Below are 19,921 nucleotides of genomic sequence, written 5' to 3'. Positions count from 1 at the left end.
CAATAGTTTTTTTTGTGGTCCATATTAGAAAAACTCATCTTAAAAGTTACTCATTGATGTTAAGATCCCTTTTTGGCATAAAATTAACAAAACTTCAAGTAACTACAATCATAATATATATATATATTGTTTTAATATATATACAGGGTGGCCACTGAAAGACTGAAGGGTTTGAAAAAGTCATAACTTGTTCATTTTCAGTCTTTTTTATTTTTTTTTTTACAGGTTATAGAGGATCCCTTGAAGATTAAAATGGCTATGTATGATGTCCAGTAACAAGTAAAACTCATGGGGTTTTCTATTCCAATGAAAGATCAATTATTGAAACTCAGAGAAAATACCGACAGCATTTTAAAGTAAGAGTATCTCCTAGCAATAACGTGATTCGGAACCTAATTGCCCGGTTTGAAAGAACTGGATCAGTCGGCGATCTTCCAGGAAGAGGTCCTAAGCACATGTCTGCACTGACGCAGTGGTGGAAGCTGTACAGCAGAGTGTCCTTGAGGATCCATCTGCCTCTACCCGTCGTCGCTCTGCTCAACTAGGCATCGCTTCAGAAAATTCTGAAACTGGATTTAAAAATGTTTCCATACAAGATCCAAATGGTCCAAGCTTTACTACCTCAAGATAATCAGCAGCGCCTGCAGTACGCCATTCGATTTCAACACCTAGCCAGAGATAACAACAACTTTTTGAACAACTTGATAATGAGTGACCAGGCCCATTTTGATTTAAATGCATCAGCATCAATTGCATCCCCAAAAATGCACTGTTTGGTGTGGTGTTATGGCTGAAAGAGTTATCAGCCCCTATTTCTTTGAAAATGAGGAAGGTCAGCCAGAAAGAATCAACGGGGCCTTGTATAGGACAATGCTTGAAAATTTTTTACACCCAGTGGTTGAAGATAATCAGGAGGTATGGTTCCAACAGGATGGAGCTACTGCGCACACTGCCAGGGCGACGATGGACCTCCTGCGAGAAATTTTCGATGAATGAATAATTTCCAAAAATGCTGAATTTGTTTGGCCTCCGCATTCAACTGATTTGACGGCTCCAGACTTCTTTTTGTGGGCTACTTGAAAGAACGGGTTTACGTAAATAAACCTCGAACAATTCAAGAACTTAAGGAGAGCATTTGAGCCGAAATCCAATGTTTACGACTGAAACCTTGCGTATGGTCATTGAAAATGCTGTGGAAAGAGCCTGTATTTGTGAGCAGGGAAATGGTGGTCATTTGAGGGATGTTGTTTTTCACACATAATACTAAAAAAAATCCATTAATTATATTTCCAAATAAAATAATAAAAAAAACATGTTTGTAAAAGTTATTTTTGTTTTATATCATTCAGTCTTTCAGTGGCCAACTCAAAGAAAAATAAGAAAAGAAAATTGCATTCAGTATAATGACTTATCACATTTCTAAAATTTCACACATTAGCATTAGTAGAGGCATATGATGCAAGAAATCAAGCTTATGCAGCATCAGCCAAAAAAAAAAAAAAAAAACTTCCACTTCACCCCTCCGTTCATTTGAAATACCTGTCCAGCTGAGCCTTAAATTTATTTAGGCTATCAACTTCCACAACAAGGGATTGAAGTCTGTTCCACCAACCAACTACCCGCTGGCTAAAGGCAAATTTCCGCACATCTATCCTACATCTGTCTTTCCTCAATTTGAATTTATGCCCTCTCAGGTGATTATTCTGAGCAAGAGGAAGAATCCCATCAGCATTGAGCCTGCTCAAACCGTTCAAGGCTTTATACACCTCTATCAGATCACTTCGGCGGTGCCTAGTCTCCAGACACTGTAATTTGCAAAACTTAAGCCTTTCTTCATAAGAGCAACCCTTTGTTCCATTCACTAATCTTGTTGCCCTTCTCTGTACTCATTCCAGCAGCTCTACATCCTTCTTGAAATGAGGCTTCCAGACCTGTATACAGTACTCAAGGTGTGGCCTGACCATTGCCTTATTCAAGGGAATAATCACCTCCTTATCCCTGCTAGAAAATTTCCTGTATATCATTGATAATACACCATGAGCTACCCTTGCAGCCCGTCTGCACTGCTCAGAGAACTTTATATCTGCCTGCACAATTACCCCCAGGTCCTTTTCATTCTCTACCACTGTCAGTGTAGTACCACTGACAGTGGTAGAGAATGAAACGTTGCTCTGGGGTTGCTGTTTCCCATATGTAGTACTTTACATTTGTCAATGTTAAACTTCATTTGCCACCTCTCAGCCCATCTGTTCAACTTTTCCAGATCCTGTTGCAGCAGCATAGTGTCAGTAGTGTCCTTGACAACCCTGCCATCCTTTTTATCGTCTGCAAACTTGGACATTAAGCTTGATATACCATCATCAATATTATTTATAAATACAGAAAACAATAATGGACCCAACACTGAACCCTGAGGGACTCCACTAATAACATTAGTCCACGATGAGCAGTGTCCATTGATTACCACTCTCTGTGTTCTCCCCCTCAACCACCCCTTTATCCATAGCAGCAATTTGCCTCCAATGCCACACTGCTCCAATTTGTGCAGCAGTCTTCCATGTGCAACAGTATCAAAAGCCTTTCTAAGATCCAAGTATATAATATCAAAGTTATTCCCTGCATTGAGTTCTTTTGTGACTGCATCATAGTATCCAATCAAATTGGTCATGCAAGACTTCCCCTTAACAAAACCATGCTGTGTCCGAGCTATAACTGAAGTCTTGTCTAGATGATCCTGCAGTGCTTCTTTAACCAGTGCCTCCATTAATTTTCCTGGAACAGAAGTTAAACTCACAGGTCTATAATTACTTGTGTCAGCTTTTGATCCTCCTTTGTGAATTTGGGTTACATTTACACATCTCCAGTCTATGGGTACCTCCCCTGAGTCAAAGGAAGCTCTCATAATTATGTCTAAGGGTTTGCTTATTTCCTTTGCTGCCTCCTTTAATATAACTGGATAGATCCCATCCACCCCAGTTGCCTTTCTTGTGTTTATCTTCAACAATTTCTCCTCCACTCTACTCTGTTATTACAAGATTATCTAGCTTACTGCCAGAGTTGAATACACCTCTGGCATTCCCCTCGCTGAATAGCTCCTCATGTGTGAATGTCAATGCAAAATATTCAATGCAAAACATCACATTAAGGGAACTTGCAAATGCACAAAACTAAAATTACTTACTTACCACCAGGGTGAATCAAGGGTGTTTGCCGCCTGGGTGCAAGAAATAATTTGCTGCCCTTTAGGCATTTTACATCAATTGTTTTCTCGTCAGTCACTGAAAAGTTAATGAAGATGAGTTTGATTCGTACTTACATGTCTTGTTTTGAAGACTAAATGCACATGGCATAATATGTTATGGGTTGAAATTAACTATAAAATATTGGTGTAAATACACCATAGTTTCCCCATAAGTTTAACTACATTTAGTAGTGTAAAGGCATCATTTGATTTTATCCCAGATTGTGGCTACCTTCACAACGAGATACCAGTTTTTGCACTACTTTGAATATACAACGCTTCTCTAATAGAGGAGCCTACTGTTATTTATTCTCAGTATGCATCACTACCCAAACACGTTTCGGTAGTGATGAATGAGCCAACAAGTGGTTGGCTCACTCATCGGTGGGTATCTCCTCTATTAGAGAAACATTGTTTATTTGAAGTAGTGCAATATCTGGTATCTCGTTGTGAAGGTAGCCACAATATGTGATAAAATAAAATGGTGTCTTTACACTACTACATGTAGTTAAACTTATGGGAAAACTATGGTGTATTTACACCAATATTATATAGTACATCTTATGGACCTATGTCTTTACATTAGTTCAGCAAAGATGCCAGTCCGATACTGGTGCATCGTCTGGTCGTCTTAACCATCATACGATGACTGGAAAAAAAACATTGAATGCCTTTTCAGCTATCAGAGTCAAATTTATTTATTTGCGGCCTGCATGGGTTAAAATTTTTTTTTTATGGAACAATAAAAATGTAATTAGTAGATATTCTTTACCACTTTTAAAATTAACCTATAAAAAATTTGATTCTAACAGATATAGAGCTCTGCATTGAAAATATAAAGGGAATATTAAAAATAATAAACTCTCCATTTAAAGTTTTATAATTATATTCTAGAATATAATTATAAATTATATTTATAATTATATTCTAGAGAATATAATTATAATTATATAATTATATTCTCTCCATTTAAAGAATATAATTATTTTATAATTATATTCTTTCTGTAACTTTTAATCAAAGTTACAGAAAGAAAATAATTGCATAACATAAAACAATAGTTTTTCTTTCCACATTTATCAGAAATATGAGACCAAAAAAGAATAACAAAAATAAAAATTACAGACAGATTTAAAAAAGTAACTTGCATTAATTGCAGAAAACAAAACTTTTTACAGAAATATCAACATAAAAAATAAAAGAAATTCAATGTTTATCACAACAAAGAAAAATATATACTTATAGTAAACTATATTAATGATAACAATTTCATTACCTATATGTTATTATGTAAAATCAATTTTCCTTGCTTTTTATAATTTTTTGTTGAGATTTGTAATATAAGAATTATGTAATTTAATGGCCTTTAGCATCAGCACCCCTAAATATTCACAGCCCTATGCGATGCACCCTTTGCACCCCTGGTCGGTGCACCTCTGCTTACCACTCAGTGGCCCCTCCTATATAAAAAGCTTGCCATTGTATTTTTGTCAGCTGGATTATTAGAACGGAATATTGTTATTTGCATTTTATCTCCTGAAGTTTAACCCAACAAGAATAATAGTATGAAAAAAGCATAAATATGACAAGAGATTGATTAATGATTGTTTAATTTGAATTGATTTTAACATATTATGCAATAATTAGTTCTTGTTTAATAAAATAAGATTAAATTTTACTTGCTTTGATTGTTCTGTGTACATAATTTTTGTTAGTCACAAAATGGTTTACATTGAAGGAATTTACTTATGCATGGGTTAATGCACATACAACATTTATACTACCAAGGTAGTTTTAATGCATAGTTTTAATTATATCTCATATTGTGAATACCTTCACAATGAGCAGCCATGGTATTGAACTACCTTGAATAAGTAACTCTTCACCTATGGAAAAGACTATCGTTACTTATTCTCGGGGGATACCACCACCACCACCACCCAGACAGCACCATTTCAAAGCTGTCTGGGTGGTGGTATCTGCCAAGTATAAGTAACATAGGTGAACCATTACTTATTCAAGGTAGTGCAATACCATCAACTGTTTGTAACTCGGCAACTCATCGTGAAGGTATTCACAATATGAAATATAATTAAAACCATGCATTAAAACTACCTTGGTGGTATAAATGATGTGTGTGTATTAACCCATGCATAAGTAAACTTCTTCATACTTGGAGGCTTTAGCCAACAGATGTCTTTTAGACATGGTCTACTAATATAATATATATCCAAAATTTTAGTTTTGCTATTGTTATCCATTGGTTTCCCCTAGAATTATCACGTGCTCAGATTACTGGAAAATCTAGATAACCTGAACTCTAATCTCCAGATAATAAAGCTTTTACTGTATTGGTGCTCCAGATGTCCACAGTAGTGTTTATAAGTGTATCCATAACCTACAGGGAGCTGCACAATTAATGCTCACAAGCCCCATATTAAACCCCAGACATCACTTGCATTGAAGATGATGCTAGTGTATTGTTCTTAGACTGTGGAAAAGAGGAAACAGGTCTGTGGAGCAACAAGTCACATGTGAAGGTATGAAGAATGCCCAAGATAAGTTCGGCAATGGCAGAGTCATGGTGTGGGGTTGTTCCTTGTTATTTGGATTGCTGATTTTAGTGATAAAAACCGCCAGTACCAAGTCATACATAATTGTCTGGAAAAAGGACCCTCCATATTCCAGCACAGTAATGCTCCACCCTCTACACAGCAAGCAGTGTAAAAACATGGTGTGAGGAAAACAAAGTTGAAAAATCCACCTTGCTGGCCCAGATGAACTGTTTGACTACCATCTAACTGAATCCAGTCAAACACTTATTGAATGAACTAGAATGTACAGATCAGGGTACAACAGTCATGTCCCTCTTCTATAGTTGAACTAATTAATGCACTGAAAGTCAAATAGGGAGGAACTCTTGCTGCCTTCTGCAAGGAACTATTTAAAATGTTCAACAAATTTGTGCTGTTGGGCAACCAAAGGTGGGCATACACCTTTCTAATTTATTTATTTAAAACTCTTGTTTTTCCAGGTGTGATTGTATCAGAACACTTTTCATAGAGTAGCATATGATACATATGTGCGTAATACTTATATAAGGTATTTGTTTATTTTCTTGAAGATAAAAAATGAAAGAAAAAACATGCATAGAGAAAAAAACTTTATTTAGAGGCTGGTTTATTTCATCCATAGTACATTCCATAGTTTGGAGACTCCTGTAATCCAGCAGAGATCATATCCCAAAGTTACTGGACTAATGGAGTTCAAGTGTACTTTTATTAAAGCAGTATACAGGGTGGTCCAAAAAATGATAAGCAAATGAAAAGTTAGTTCCATTTCATTTACAGTCCATTTTTCTAGGCTACCATGTATTTTTCTCCCCTTACTTGCTTACATAGCAAACAGTTGATACAGCATTGGGCCTTGCACTAGTTGAAATTCGGAGAAAGGCAAAATTGTAAAAAAAAAAAAAAAAAAATTGTAAGGTAAAGGAACACAAATAATATTGGACTTTATATGACGGCTTGGATTGGGTAAAAAAATATGTTGTGGTGTACCTTCCACTTGGAATGATGGAAGGCAAATTTTAGTGTTGCAGTAAATTGATTATCTAAATTGTAACCTGTTACCATTCAAGAATTTTTTTTTTTTTCTCTCTCAGGATTTCCCAACATGAATTTCCTTTATTCAGTTTTCTTCATTCTGGAGAGTTATCACTCCATTGGTCATTTCCTTGTTCTAACTGGGTGGAGGAAGCTTCCCCGCAAAGACCTTGTTAAAATTAAATACTATTTTATCTTTGACATGATCACTGTGCTGGTAACATCATTCTGTGTTCTACGCAGGTTTCAAATGGTAGCTATATTGCATTCCATACAGCACAGTTTTTTCCTTTTCCAGTGGGATATTCATCCTTTTGCCAAACAGGTAAGTTTTTCACTTTTGCTTTTCATTTTAAGCCCCATATATTTATATAAACTTATTAAATATTATGTAATTAAGCATAAAGTTTAATTTGCAATGTTAATTATGATATCAGTTATAATATATTCTGATTCAAATTTTTCAGAAAAAAATTTTTCAAAAAGAATTACAGAAAATTTAGCATTAGCATTAGCAAAGGCACATGATGCAAGAAAGCAGGCTTATACAGCATCAGCCAAAAAAAACACACCCTTCTCATTTCACCCAATTCACTCACTCCAAATGTTTGTCTAGTTCTGCCTTGAATCTGTTTAAGCTATCAACTTCTACAACAACAGATGGAAGTTTGTTCCAGAAATCAACCACTCGCTGGCTAAAGGCAAACTTCCACACATCTATCCTACAACTGTCTTTCCTCAATTTGAATTTATGCCCACTCAGGCGATTATTCTGAGCAAGAGGAAAAATCACATCAGCATTGAGCATGCTCAAACCAGTCAAGGCTTTATACACCTCAATCAGATCACCTCACAAGTGCCTAGTCTCCAGACACTGTAATTTGCAAAACTTAAGCCTTTCTTCATAAGAGCAACCCTTTGTTCCATTCATGGAAGGTTGGAACTGATGGAAGGTTGCCATCAGCATTTGAGCTTGCTCAAACTATTGAAAGTCTTAAATACCTCAATCAGATCACCTTACAAGTGCCTAGTCTCCAGATGCTGCAGTTGCAGAACTGAATCCTTTCTTGGTAATACCACCCTTTTGTTCCCTTCACCAGTCTCATTGCTCTTCTCTGCACCTGTTCCAGCAGATCTACATCCTTCCTCAAATGAGGTTGCCAGACCTGTATGCAGTACTGTGGCCTAACCATTGCTTTGTACAATGGGATAATCAGCTCCTTCTTCCTACTAGCAAAGTTTCTGTATATTATTGACAAAAGCTCATTTTCATTACCTTGATTGTAGTACCAGTGTAATTAGAAATAGACTGAGTTCAGAAATGAGTTCTGAGTTATGAAATTGCTCGATAAGACATTCATCCGTGCTTCTCATTCCTTCTTCATATAGAGGTTCTTGCCATAATCACAGTCGTCTGCTCTCTGGATTACTTGCACTCCTACATGTATACTTGCATGTATACCAATGCTAGAAGTATAGTAAATAAATTTGATGAATTTGAAATGTTGGTCAAGACATCAAAGGCGGATATTGTTGGGATAGCAGAGACGTGGTGTCACACAGATATAAGGAATGCAGAATTGGAATTTGGGAAGTACAGTGTGTACAGAAAGGATAGACAGGATAGGAAGGGAGAAGGTGTTATACTGTTAATTAAGAAAAATATAAAATCAAAAGTGCATCCAGTTGATACAGATGAACAGTGCACTGTTGAGTCAGTTTAGTGTGATATATGCACTGCGAAAGCAAAAATAAGAGTAGGAGTGTGTTATACACCTAATGACTCAAATGAGTACAATGAAAAATTGTACAGAGAAATAGTGGGCTAGTAAATCAGAATGTCTTATAATGGGGGGTTTTAACTTCCCAGATATTTACTGGAATTTGTGGGTTGGTCACTCACACACTAGTAAGACTTTTGTGGATTTATTGGATGATTGTTTTCTGCAGCAGTATGTTCGAGAGGCAACCAGAGAAAGTAATACTCTTCATCTGGTTATCAGCAGTGATCATTCGTGTATTAAGAATTTGCAGATAAAGGAACCACTAGGTGGCAGTAATCACAGTGTACTGATGTAGGATTTCCTTAAAGATATAATTACCATCAGAGGTAAAGGAAAGGGTTTTTGTTCCGTAAAGGTGACTACAGTGGTCTCAGACAGTTTCTGAATTCTGTACAGTGGGATCAACTGATGATGTTACCAACAGCAAATTCTAAGTGGGAAGCATTCAAGGAATTAATCGTGGATGCTACTAAAAGTTTCATACCTATTAAGAAATATTGTTCAAGATTTAGGCCTAAATGGTTGTCAAATGAACTGAGACTCATGGCAGAGAAGAAAAATGCGTTGGATACATATAAATTATCAGGCGACACGGAAGCCTATGGCAGGTATAAGCTAGTCTGTAATCAAGTCACAAAATAGGTTAGGCAGACGAAGGCAGATTACGAGAAATCTTTGGCAAAGGATGCTAAGAAAAACAGCAAGGATTTCTTTACTTATATAAACTCTAAAAGGAAGGTGATAAATCTGATTGGTCCACTTGATATTGATGGTTCAACTGTTGATGATCCTGCTCAGATAGCAAACAAAGTGAATGAGTATTTTGCATCTACATTCACACATGAGGAGTTATTAAGGGCGGAAAATGCTAGAAGGTTATCAAATTGTAACAGGGTGCTTAATGATTTTGTAATAAAAAAAGTGAAGGAGAAATTGTTGAAGTTAAACATAAGAAAGGCACCTGGGGTGGATGGAATCTATCCAGTTATATTAAAGGAGGCGGCAAAGGAAGTAAGCAAACCCTTATCCATAATTATGAGAACATACTTGGATTCAGGGGAGGTCCCCATGGACTGGAGATGTGCAAATGTATCCCCAATTCACAAAGGGGGTATCGAGTTAGTTTAGTTTAACTAGTTAGTTTAACTTCTGTTCCGGGTAAAATAATGGAGTCACTGGTTAAAAATGCATTGCAGGATCATCTAGACAAGACTGCAGCAATAATTCAGACACAGTGGTTACAAAGGAACTGGATGCAAAAAATAATTTTGATATCACATATTTGGATTTCAGGAAAGCTTTTGACACTGTTGCACATGGAAGACTACTGTACAAATTAGAGCAGAATGGTATTAAGGGTAAGTTGCTACAATGGATAAAAGGATGGTTGAGTGGGAGAAGACGGGTGGCAATCAATGGGTGCTGCTCTTCGTGGACTAATGTTATTAGTGAAGTCCCACAGGTTTCGGTGTTGGGTCCACTGTTGTTTTGTATATTTATCAATGATATTGATGAAGGTATATCAGGCTTAGTGTCGGAGTTTGCAGATGATGCAAAGGTTGGCAGGGTTGTTAACAACAGTAATGGCAGTGTGCTACTGCAACAGGATCTAGAAAATTTGGGCAGATGGGCTGACAAGTTGGCAACTGAAGTTTAACATTGACAAATGCAAAGTACTGCATATGGGTAGAAGTAACCCCAGAGAAACGTACCAACTGTATGGTACTACACTTAAGGTGGTAGAAAATGAAAAAGACCTGGGAGTAATTGTGCCATCAGATATGAAGTTTTCTGAGCAATGCGGACAGGCTGCCAGGGCAGATCAAGGGGTTTTGTCAATAATATACAGGAATTTTGCTAGCAGGGAAAAGGAGGTGATTGTCCCTCTGTATAAGGCAATGGTCAGGCCACGCCTTGAATACTGCATACAGGTCTGGAGGCCTCATTTTAGGAAGGATGTAGATTTGTTTGAGCGTGTACAGAAAAGGGCAACAAGATTGGTGAGGGGAATGAAGGGATCCTCTTACCAAGAGAGGCTTATGTTCTGCAAATTGCATTGGCTGGAAACTAGGCACCTGCAAGGTGATCTGATTGAGGTGTATAAAGCCTTGAATGGTTTGAGCATGCTCAGTGCTGATGGGATTCTTCCTCTTGCTCAGAATAATCACCTGAGAGGGCATAAATTCAAATTGAGGAAAGACAGATGTAGAATAGATGTGCGGAAATTTGACTTTATCCAGCGGGTGGTTAATTGCTGGAACAAACTTCCATCTGTTGTGGAAATTGATAGGTTAAATAAATTTAATGAGGAACTGAACAAACATTTAGAGGGAATTGTTTTATAATTTTTTTTTTTTTTTTTTTTTGGGTGGTACTGCATAAGCTTATACACTTGCTTTCTTGCATCACATGCCACTACTACTACTACACTTTCCACAACTTTGTATTCTTCAAAATCTTAGTTTGCTGTTTTGTTTTTACACAAGTGGCATTTGACAAAAATATTCCATTAATACAGTCAGCCTGATGGCTAAAAGACTAGCCAAATCTGACCTTCCTCGCATTTTAGTTACAATTGCCAAGAAAAGGAATGTTCTCTGCTAAAAAGAAATTTACATGATTAACTGCCTCAGAATAAATTTATCCGTTCAGTTAACGTTCCTGTTAACATGTTTGCTGATGCAGAATGGAGCTATTGGATGGTGTATGACTGGAAATGGGTTGCCTAATCTGATGAATCACATTTATTCTATGTGTAGCTCAGTTATCCATATCTCTCAAAGCCATGTTTTTGGAACTGCATTACTTTTAGGCCCCGAGTGCCAAGCGATATTAGTGACCACAGCGCCTTTCCAGAGTGATTATCTAGTACGCTTAATTGTAAATACGTTTCTCCTGAGTTTCGAAAGTCCGATAACTCCTGAAGATTATAATTAAATAGATATATTCAAATACTATAACCTAGAAAGGAAAGCCACCTTTCTTTAATCCCTCTTTTTATTTTTAGTTATTACTAACCCTTTTCTTCGCTTGGGTCACTAGGCGGCACCGCTCTTGCCTCCACGTGGCGGGGCTGGTAACCTGGGAGAAAAAGACAATCTCCCGGGGCCAAAAAGAGCATACCATGAGTAAATCAAACTCAGACTTATCTGGGCTGCCAGACGCAACCCAGATATCAAAAAAGAAAGACAGTTCCACAGCAGGAACGGCAAAGCGCCAAAAAACTGAGCCAGAGACATATCCAATTCCAACCTATCTAATCATCCATTCAACTGGTGAGAATGCAGTTGGCAAACTCTCTCCCTTTAGAATTCAAAAGGAATTGGAAAGTAAAGCAGGATCTCCGAAATCCGTAAAAAGACTCAGATCAGGAGATATTCTCATTGAGACATCTAATACCAAACATTCTGAGCGACTTCTGAAAACAAATTTCTTTGCAGGTCTCCCAGTAACTGTAACACCCCACAGATCACTAAACACCTCTAAAGGAGTGATCTCAAACTGGGACTTACTAGATGTAACTGAAGAAGAAATGCTAGAAGAACTGAAAGAACAAGGAGTTATTCATGTCAAGAGAATCTCCACGAGAAAAGATGGTAATCTGATCCCTACCCGCAATCTGATCTTGACCTTTAACACACCGAATCGTCCATCATCCATTAAGGCCGGATATCTGGTATGTAATGTGAGACCATACGTCCCAAACCCGCTACGGTGTTTCCGATGCCAGAAGTATGGACATTCCCAAACAGCTTGCCGGGGAACCCCTACTTGCGCAAAGTGTGGTTCAACCGAACACGATTGCGAAAACTGTAATGCTCCTCAATCAGTATGTCCAAATTGCAAAAAGGATCATCCCGCTTATGCCAGAATATGCGAGCGCTGGAAAAGTGAGAAACTTATCCAAAAATATAAAACTGAGCATAATGTTTCTTACCAAGAAGCAAAAAGAATCATCTCACCACCAATTCATTCAGACAGACCTACGTATGCCCAAGCCACCAAAAAATTCCAATCAACCGGATCGCAAACTGAAATAACAGTACCTCCAAAGCAGTCTTTCTCAAATTACGTAAAATCTTTGTACAGTGCAACTCAAACCCAAGCAGTCAATACACCAATTACCATACCACAAGAAAACATACACACTCCGGACGAAGGATTTAAAGAAAAACATATCCTAACTTCTAGTCACCAACAACAAATGGACACTAAAGAAAAATCAGCAGATGACCCTATTCTTCAAATCTTTGTTGAAGAAGATATGGACACCGAAAGGCCTTCCTTCCCAAAAAAAGATAAAAACAAAAGTGAAAAACAGAAAACATCAACAACCCGAAAACGCTCAGAAAGTCTAATAAGAGATAAACAATGAACAGAATAATACAATGGAACTGTCGTGGATTCCGCGCCAATATCGATGACCTATACGATCTTTCCTGTAAATACTCACCAATATGTATCTGCCTTCAAGAAACTTATTTAAAACCCCAAAATACACCAAAACTGTCTCATTATAACATTATTAGAAAAGACAGAACCAATCAGAATATCGCACATGGTGGCGTAGCTATTTTAACAAACCCACATATTCCTACCAAACAGGTCTCACTGAACACTCCCCTCGAGGCAATAGCAGTCCGTATAGCTGCTGACATCCATATGACAATCTGCTCCTTATACATTCCACCAAGCTATACCTTCCAGCAAAATGATCTCAACAATCTTATAGCTCAACTCCCAACACCTTTCCTCATTCTGGGAGACTTAAATGGTCATCACACTCTTTGGGGTAACAACAGCATCGACCAAAGAGGAAAACTAATTGAACAGTGTCTTGACAATAACAACCTCCTTCTTCTAAATGACGGTTCACCTACATACGTTCACCTTCCTTCAGGAACAAGCACTGCAATAGATTTGTCTATCTGTTCTGCAACCTTATATCCTATTCTAAAGTGGACGGTAAACAACGATCCGCTACATAGCGATCATTTCCCCATAATAATTGAATTACTTAATAAGCCCCCTCATCATCCTACTAAAATTCCGCACTGGCTTACTGATAAAGCAGATTGGCAGTCCTATAAAAAATTAACCAAGCTTGATCCCGAAATAATCCAAAATTCCACAACTGACGAAGCAGTTGACTATGTCACCAAAATGATATTACATGCAGCAGAACAAACCGTACCGAAATCCTCATCAAAATTACCGATTCATCCAAAAACCTGGTGGAGCGATGAATGCCTTGTGGCTAAAAAAATGCAAAGTAAAGCTTGGAATTCTTTTCGCCGGAGTCCAACTACAACCAATCTCATTCAATATAAGCATGCTAGAGCAAGAGCGAGATATGTTAGACGCTGCAATAAAAAGGCTGCTTGGATCCGCTTCACTTCGACTATTAATCAAGCAATGCCTACACATAAAATTTGGAAAGCAATCAGAAAAATGAGTGGCAAATATAAACCGATACCCCTACCCATCATGGAATGGAGAGGGCAGAATGTAAATGATCCTGCTGGAATTGCCAATATACTAGGTGAAACCTTTGCAAAAACATCAGCAATAGAAAGTTATACACCGACCTTCAGAAGATTAAAAACAAGTTTAGAAAAACATAAGTTAAACTTCTCTTCAAAAGGAGATGAACAATATAATTTACCTTTTACCATTCACGAATTACATAGAGCTTTGTCAACATCTAGACGCAGTGCTGTAGGACCAGATAACATTCACTATTCCATGATTCAGGAACTAAGTACCGAATCATTACAGTTACTTCTTCATCTATTCAACAGACTCTTCCTGGAAGATAAATTTCCTAATCAATGGCATCACGCTACGGTCCTTGCCTTCCCTAAACCAGGTAAAGACCCTACAAATCCCACTCATTATAGACCAATCGCCTTGACCAGTTGCATTTGCAAAATTCTCGAAAAGATGGTGAACCATCGACTGATCTGGTACCTTGAAAATCTCAATCTGCTACATTCTGCACAATACGGTGTCCGACAAAACAGATCTACACTAGATATACTAGTCAGACTAGAGAATTCCATCCGTAATGCATTCCTCAGATCGGAACACCATGTGTTAGTCTGCTTTGACATCAGTAAGGCCTATGATTCCACGTGGAAGTATGGAATACTCCGTGAATTACATCGTCATGGACTTCGGGGTCACCTCCCGATTTTCATACAGAATTTCCTATGCAAGCGTACATTCCAGGTTCGATTCAAAACCTCACTGTCCCAAGTATTTTCCCAAGAAGAGGAGTTCCTCAAGGCTCTGTACTCAGTGCTTCACTTTTTATAATTGCAATAAACTCCATTGCCGGACAAATTCCAGACACTGTTGATAAAGCACTGTTTGTAGACGATCTTAGTATTTGGTGTCATGCTAAAAATATGAATACTATTGAGAGACAGTTGCAAGTGGCAATAAATAAGATCAGTTCATGGGCTCAGACTAATGGATTTCAACTTTGTCCAGAAAAAACGTTTTGCATCCATTTTTGCCGCCAACGCAAACTCCATCCCAATCCGGAGCTACAACTGAATCGCCAACAAATAACAGTTCATCCCAGCATACGGTTCTTAGGAATCACTTTAGACCATAAACTCACTTTCGTTGAGCACATCAAAAGACTAAGAACATCATGTCAACAAAAACTAAATATCATCCGGGTTCTCTCTGCAACCAAATGGGGAGCTGATCGCCTTACTTTATTACGGTTATATAGAGCATTAATAAGATCGAAACTTGACTACGGAGCACCAGTCTATAGTTCAGCAAGACCTAGTGCCCTTCGCTGGCTTGACCCTATCCATCATAGTGGAATACGCGTTGCTTTAGGGGCATATCGCACGTCACCAATACATAGCTTATATGCTGAAGCACACGAACCACCTCTCTCAATCAGGCGACAACAACTGATACTACGTTATGCCTATAAAATTAGATCTATGCCAGAACACCCGAACTGGCCTATACTTTTCACATCACAGCACAGTAGGTTATACCAAAACCGCCCTAATGCTAATCGTCCTTTGGGTATGAGAATAGAACACCTCTTAGAAGAACTAAATCTAACCTTAGACAATGTGGCACATAGCCTCCCATCCTCTCTTGCTCCTTGGAATATCATTCCACCCTCATGTGACTTACATCTGCATGAATGGAATAAATCTACTTTGCATAGAGAAAACTTCTCGCAACTATACCATGCAGTAGTAGACCAGTTTCCCAGCTTTTCCATAGTACATACGGATGGATCAAAGAATGATGTCCACGTTGGAATCGCCGCAGTTTTTCCAAACATCACATTAGCTTATCAGTAGTTATCACCTGAGTTCGGTATATTTTCCGCCGAACTAATAGCAATTCAGGTTGCACTGAACCATATCGAGTCCTCTGATATTAACAACAGTATAATTTTCACAGATTCTTTAAGTGCACTCCAAGCACTAAAAAACACCATGAACATCACCCACCCAGTCGTGAAAAGAATAGTCAGCTCTTTACATAGCTTATCAGAACTTGGAAAAAACATACATTTCTGCTGGGTCCCAGGACATATTGGAATTCCTGGAAACGAACTAGCGGACAATGCTGCCAAATCAGCTCACCTACCACCCGAGAAAAAATGGAAAGTGCCTCATCAAGACTATCGACCAATAATCCAGGAAAAATGCATGTGCCAATGGCAGTTATCATGGGAAAATCAACCTAATAATAAACTTCGAAGTATCAAGCCAAACCTTGAGCGATGGCCTTCCAGCTTTAATTCAATCCGACATCAAGAGGTAATATTGGCTCGACTGCGAATAGGGCACACAAATATCACTCATGGTTATCTTTTAAGAGGAGAAATACCCCCTCAATGTCATCACTGTAATACACTGCTCTCAGTGAAACACATTCTGGTCGAATGCACAAAATATACAAGAGAACGCCAGATTCTTTGCACTTCAGCCACGACAAAAGATCTTACACTTACCTCACTTTTAAACAATGAAACAAATGTCTCAAGCATATATAACTTTCTGAAGATGATTAAAGTATATCACCTCCTTTAGTTAGGGAAAAAAAATTATTTTCTGATTTCTTTTTCCATTTTCTGTAAGTGAAAAGAAATAGCATGCATAATTATCATATGTATGGCGCACTATGGTCATAGTTGCCGATGCGCCCAATAAATCCCGAAACAAACAAACAAACAAACAAGCATTACTTTTAGGCTTGAGGGTGATCTGCTTTATAGTGGGAACCGGATTATTAATATTACAAATTATCTTAAAATGTTTTTAATTTCTCAAAGTTCATTTTTTATGTATATTAGTGTGAAAAATATAATCCAAATTCATGCATAATCAGCAGACGATACAAAGATTGACAGGGTTGTTAATGATAGTACACTATTGTAACAGGATCCATGAAAGTTGAGCAGATGGACTGAGAGGTGGCAAATGAAGTTTAACATTGACAAATGCAAAGTACTGCATATGGGTAGCAGTAACCCTGGTATCAACTGGGTGGTACTACATTTAGGGTAGTGGAAAATGAAAGGAACTGGGGATAATTGTGCAGCCAGATATGAGGTTTTCTGAGCAGTGCAGACTGGCTGCAAGAGTAGCTCATGGTTTCTTGTCAATGATATACAAGAATGGAATTTTGCTAGCAGGAATAAGGAGGTGATTGTTCCCTTGTATAAGGCAATAGTCAGGCCACACCTTGAGTACTGCCTACAGTTCTGGAGGCCTCATTTTAGGAAGGATGTAGAGCTGCTGGAACAAGTACAGAAAAGGGTAATGAGATTGGGGAGTGGAACAAAGCATTGCTATTACCAAGAAAAGCTTAAGTCCTGCAAATTGCAATGTCTGGAGACTAGGCACCTGTGATGTGATCTAATTGAAGTGTATAAGGCTCTGAATGGTTTTAGCAAGCCCAGTACTGATGGGATTCTTCCTCTTGCTCAGATTACTCACCTGAGGGGCATAAATTCAAATTGAAGAAAGACAATTGTAAAATAGATGTGTGGAAATTTGCCTTTAGCCAGCAGGTAGTTGATAGTTGGAACAAACTTCCATCTATTCTAGTGCATACATGCTGAATGACACAGATAAGTAGGTCAGACAGTAACTGCACTATGTGAACACATAAGTATGACATGCACTCTTTGAGGCTCTCAAACCCCCACTACATAAAGTGAATTGTGTGGGGCATGTTTGGATGGAATCTCTAATACCTTTCAAACAGCACCTAATTGGAAGCACGTGCAGGCCCCTTTCTAAATACATACACCTGTTTATGGTGAAAGCCTTCTTCTTCTTCCCATACACTGAGGAACTTTCACCAAGCCAGTGCCAAGTGTCACAGAGCTGCAGTGGTGTGTGACATGGAGCATTTTCTTGGTAAAAGATGCTAAATGTCATACCATTGCTCTGACATTTGAGCAGGAGCATGACTAGGAATTTTCACACCTATGTCTAAATATCAGAAATGAACTTTTGTTTAAATAAATTTAATTAAATTATAATATAAAAATTATAATGATATTTAGACTATAAAGCATTTAGGGCGTAAGCCTCAAGCTATGGAAAAGTCTAGACTATGTATAAGTATAGTGCGAAAGCATCAATAATACATAGCCAAATCTGAATTAACAGAATATTAGCAAAGCAGCATCGTTTTAAGTTATATCTCATATTGTGAATACCTTCACGAGTTGCCATGATAATGCACTACTTCGAATAAGTAACGCTTCACCTGAGGAGAAGACTAATGTTACTTATTCTCAGATGGATACCACCACCACCACCCAGACAGCTCCGTTTCAGGGCTATTTGGCCCTTCTTCGGTGGGTGGGTAGGTACCCGGGTGATGCAATGATGGCAAAACAGTTATGAAGTATAAGAGATGCCTGATGGTGTATGATGCTTTATAGTCTAAATAAGCTACTGTGAAATTTTCATTTTAACTGTTTTAATCATTCATTATATTCAACTTTTGCTAGTGGCAACAGGATTAGGGATTTCTTCCATCCAGCAGACGAGTGCATTTTTAGAATTTGAGCCATGAATAAAATATTCATTTATGGCCCTGCAGAGAAAGACCAGAAATTCCTCAAATGGTGATGATGCTCAGAACACTAATTTGAAGTCTTTTTTTTTTTAAATGTATAAAAAGTGTACTACATATTGTGATCTAAACAGGAGCAGCACTAAACTACCTACCAGCAACTGGTGTCCTAGGAAAATCATGGAATTGTAATCCTCCCACCAAACCCCAAGGGCAGATATAGGCTGAGATTTTTTTTTTTTTTTGTAAACTGAAAATCATTTTGATTTGTAACTGAATTATTGCTTATCAAAATTGCAGGACAGGTCATCCTATAAATTAAAAGAATTTCACTAAAATATTTATCCTTGCAGTAGATGAAAGATTGGAAATATTAATAAATTCCAATGAATAAATCCCTCCATATGTGCACAGGCATTAAATTAGTAACACCTTTATTTTATTTGTATTTTTTCCCTCCTTTTTCATTTTTTTTTTAACTTGATTATTCCCTGGACTTAGCAAATGTAAACAAAGCTATGTGGTTCCGATAAACAACCTGCGGCTAATACATAGTTTAAATTCAATTTAAAAATATATCAAAAGTTTGTAGTGCAGTTTATTGGACTGTACATGTCTCTATGAAAAGCAAAACCTTGGGAATAATTAGTCAAATTAATAAAAATCTTGGAAACTAAAGCATATGAAAAATTAATTGAATTAGTAAAACTGTTTTTCCAAAGCCAACTGGCATTGAAAGAAATGTTACTAGCTTATTTTGTTCATTCTTAATTCTTCAATGCACTATTTTTATAGAGTTGCAATGCATTTGTATTTCCCAAAATATGCTCAGGATTAGCTCCAGGGAGGGTTAACTCCAGGTAGTTTTATCCAATTGGCTCAGGTACCCTGCTACATACTGTGAGGTCAAATACACACATTGAAAAATGCACTCCTAGCTGCATAAAAATATTTTTAATGCCCTATTTCAGTGGTTCCCAACCTGTGCTCTGCTGAGCCGTAAGGGCTCCGCATACACTTCCCAGGGGCTCCACGGCCGCTCCAGGAAAATAAAATAGCTAAAAATTCAATGAAATTAAAGAATTAGAAAACTAGAAATCACATTCTGAACAAAATAACAAAAAATCACATTCTAAACCAAAACAAAATACTGAAGTCGCTTAAATGCAGAACCAGACATTCGCCTGCAATTATCATCAATTGAACCT

General features: G+C 37.7%; 1 long non-coding RNA gene across 1 annotated transcript in view; it reads left to right on the top strand.

The window, feature by feature from the left end:
- Positions 1–19,921, top strand: part of LOC150084151 (uncharacterized) — a 43,969-nt gene that overhangs the window by 19,626 nt on the left and 4,422 nt on the right. Inside the window, exon 2 of the long non-coding RNA XR_016547096.1 lies at positions 6,906–7,171. This is a non-coding gene — a long non-coding RNA (uncharacterized LOC150084151). The remainder of the gene's footprint in view (positions 1–6,905; positions 7,172–19,921) is intronic.

Source organism: Mastigoproctus giganteus, chromosome 6 (genome assembly GCF_048544385.1).
Source record: "Mastigoproctus giganteus isolate SK-2022 chromosome 6, ASM4854438v1, whole genome shotgun sequence".
Taxonomy (NCBI): Eukaryota; Metazoa; Arthropoda; class Arachnida; order Uropygi; family Thelyphonidae; genus Mastigoproctus; species Mastigoproctus giganteus.
The sequence above is the reverse complement of the archived record's forward strand: the minus strand, read 5'-3'. Positions and strand labels throughout refer to the sequence as shown.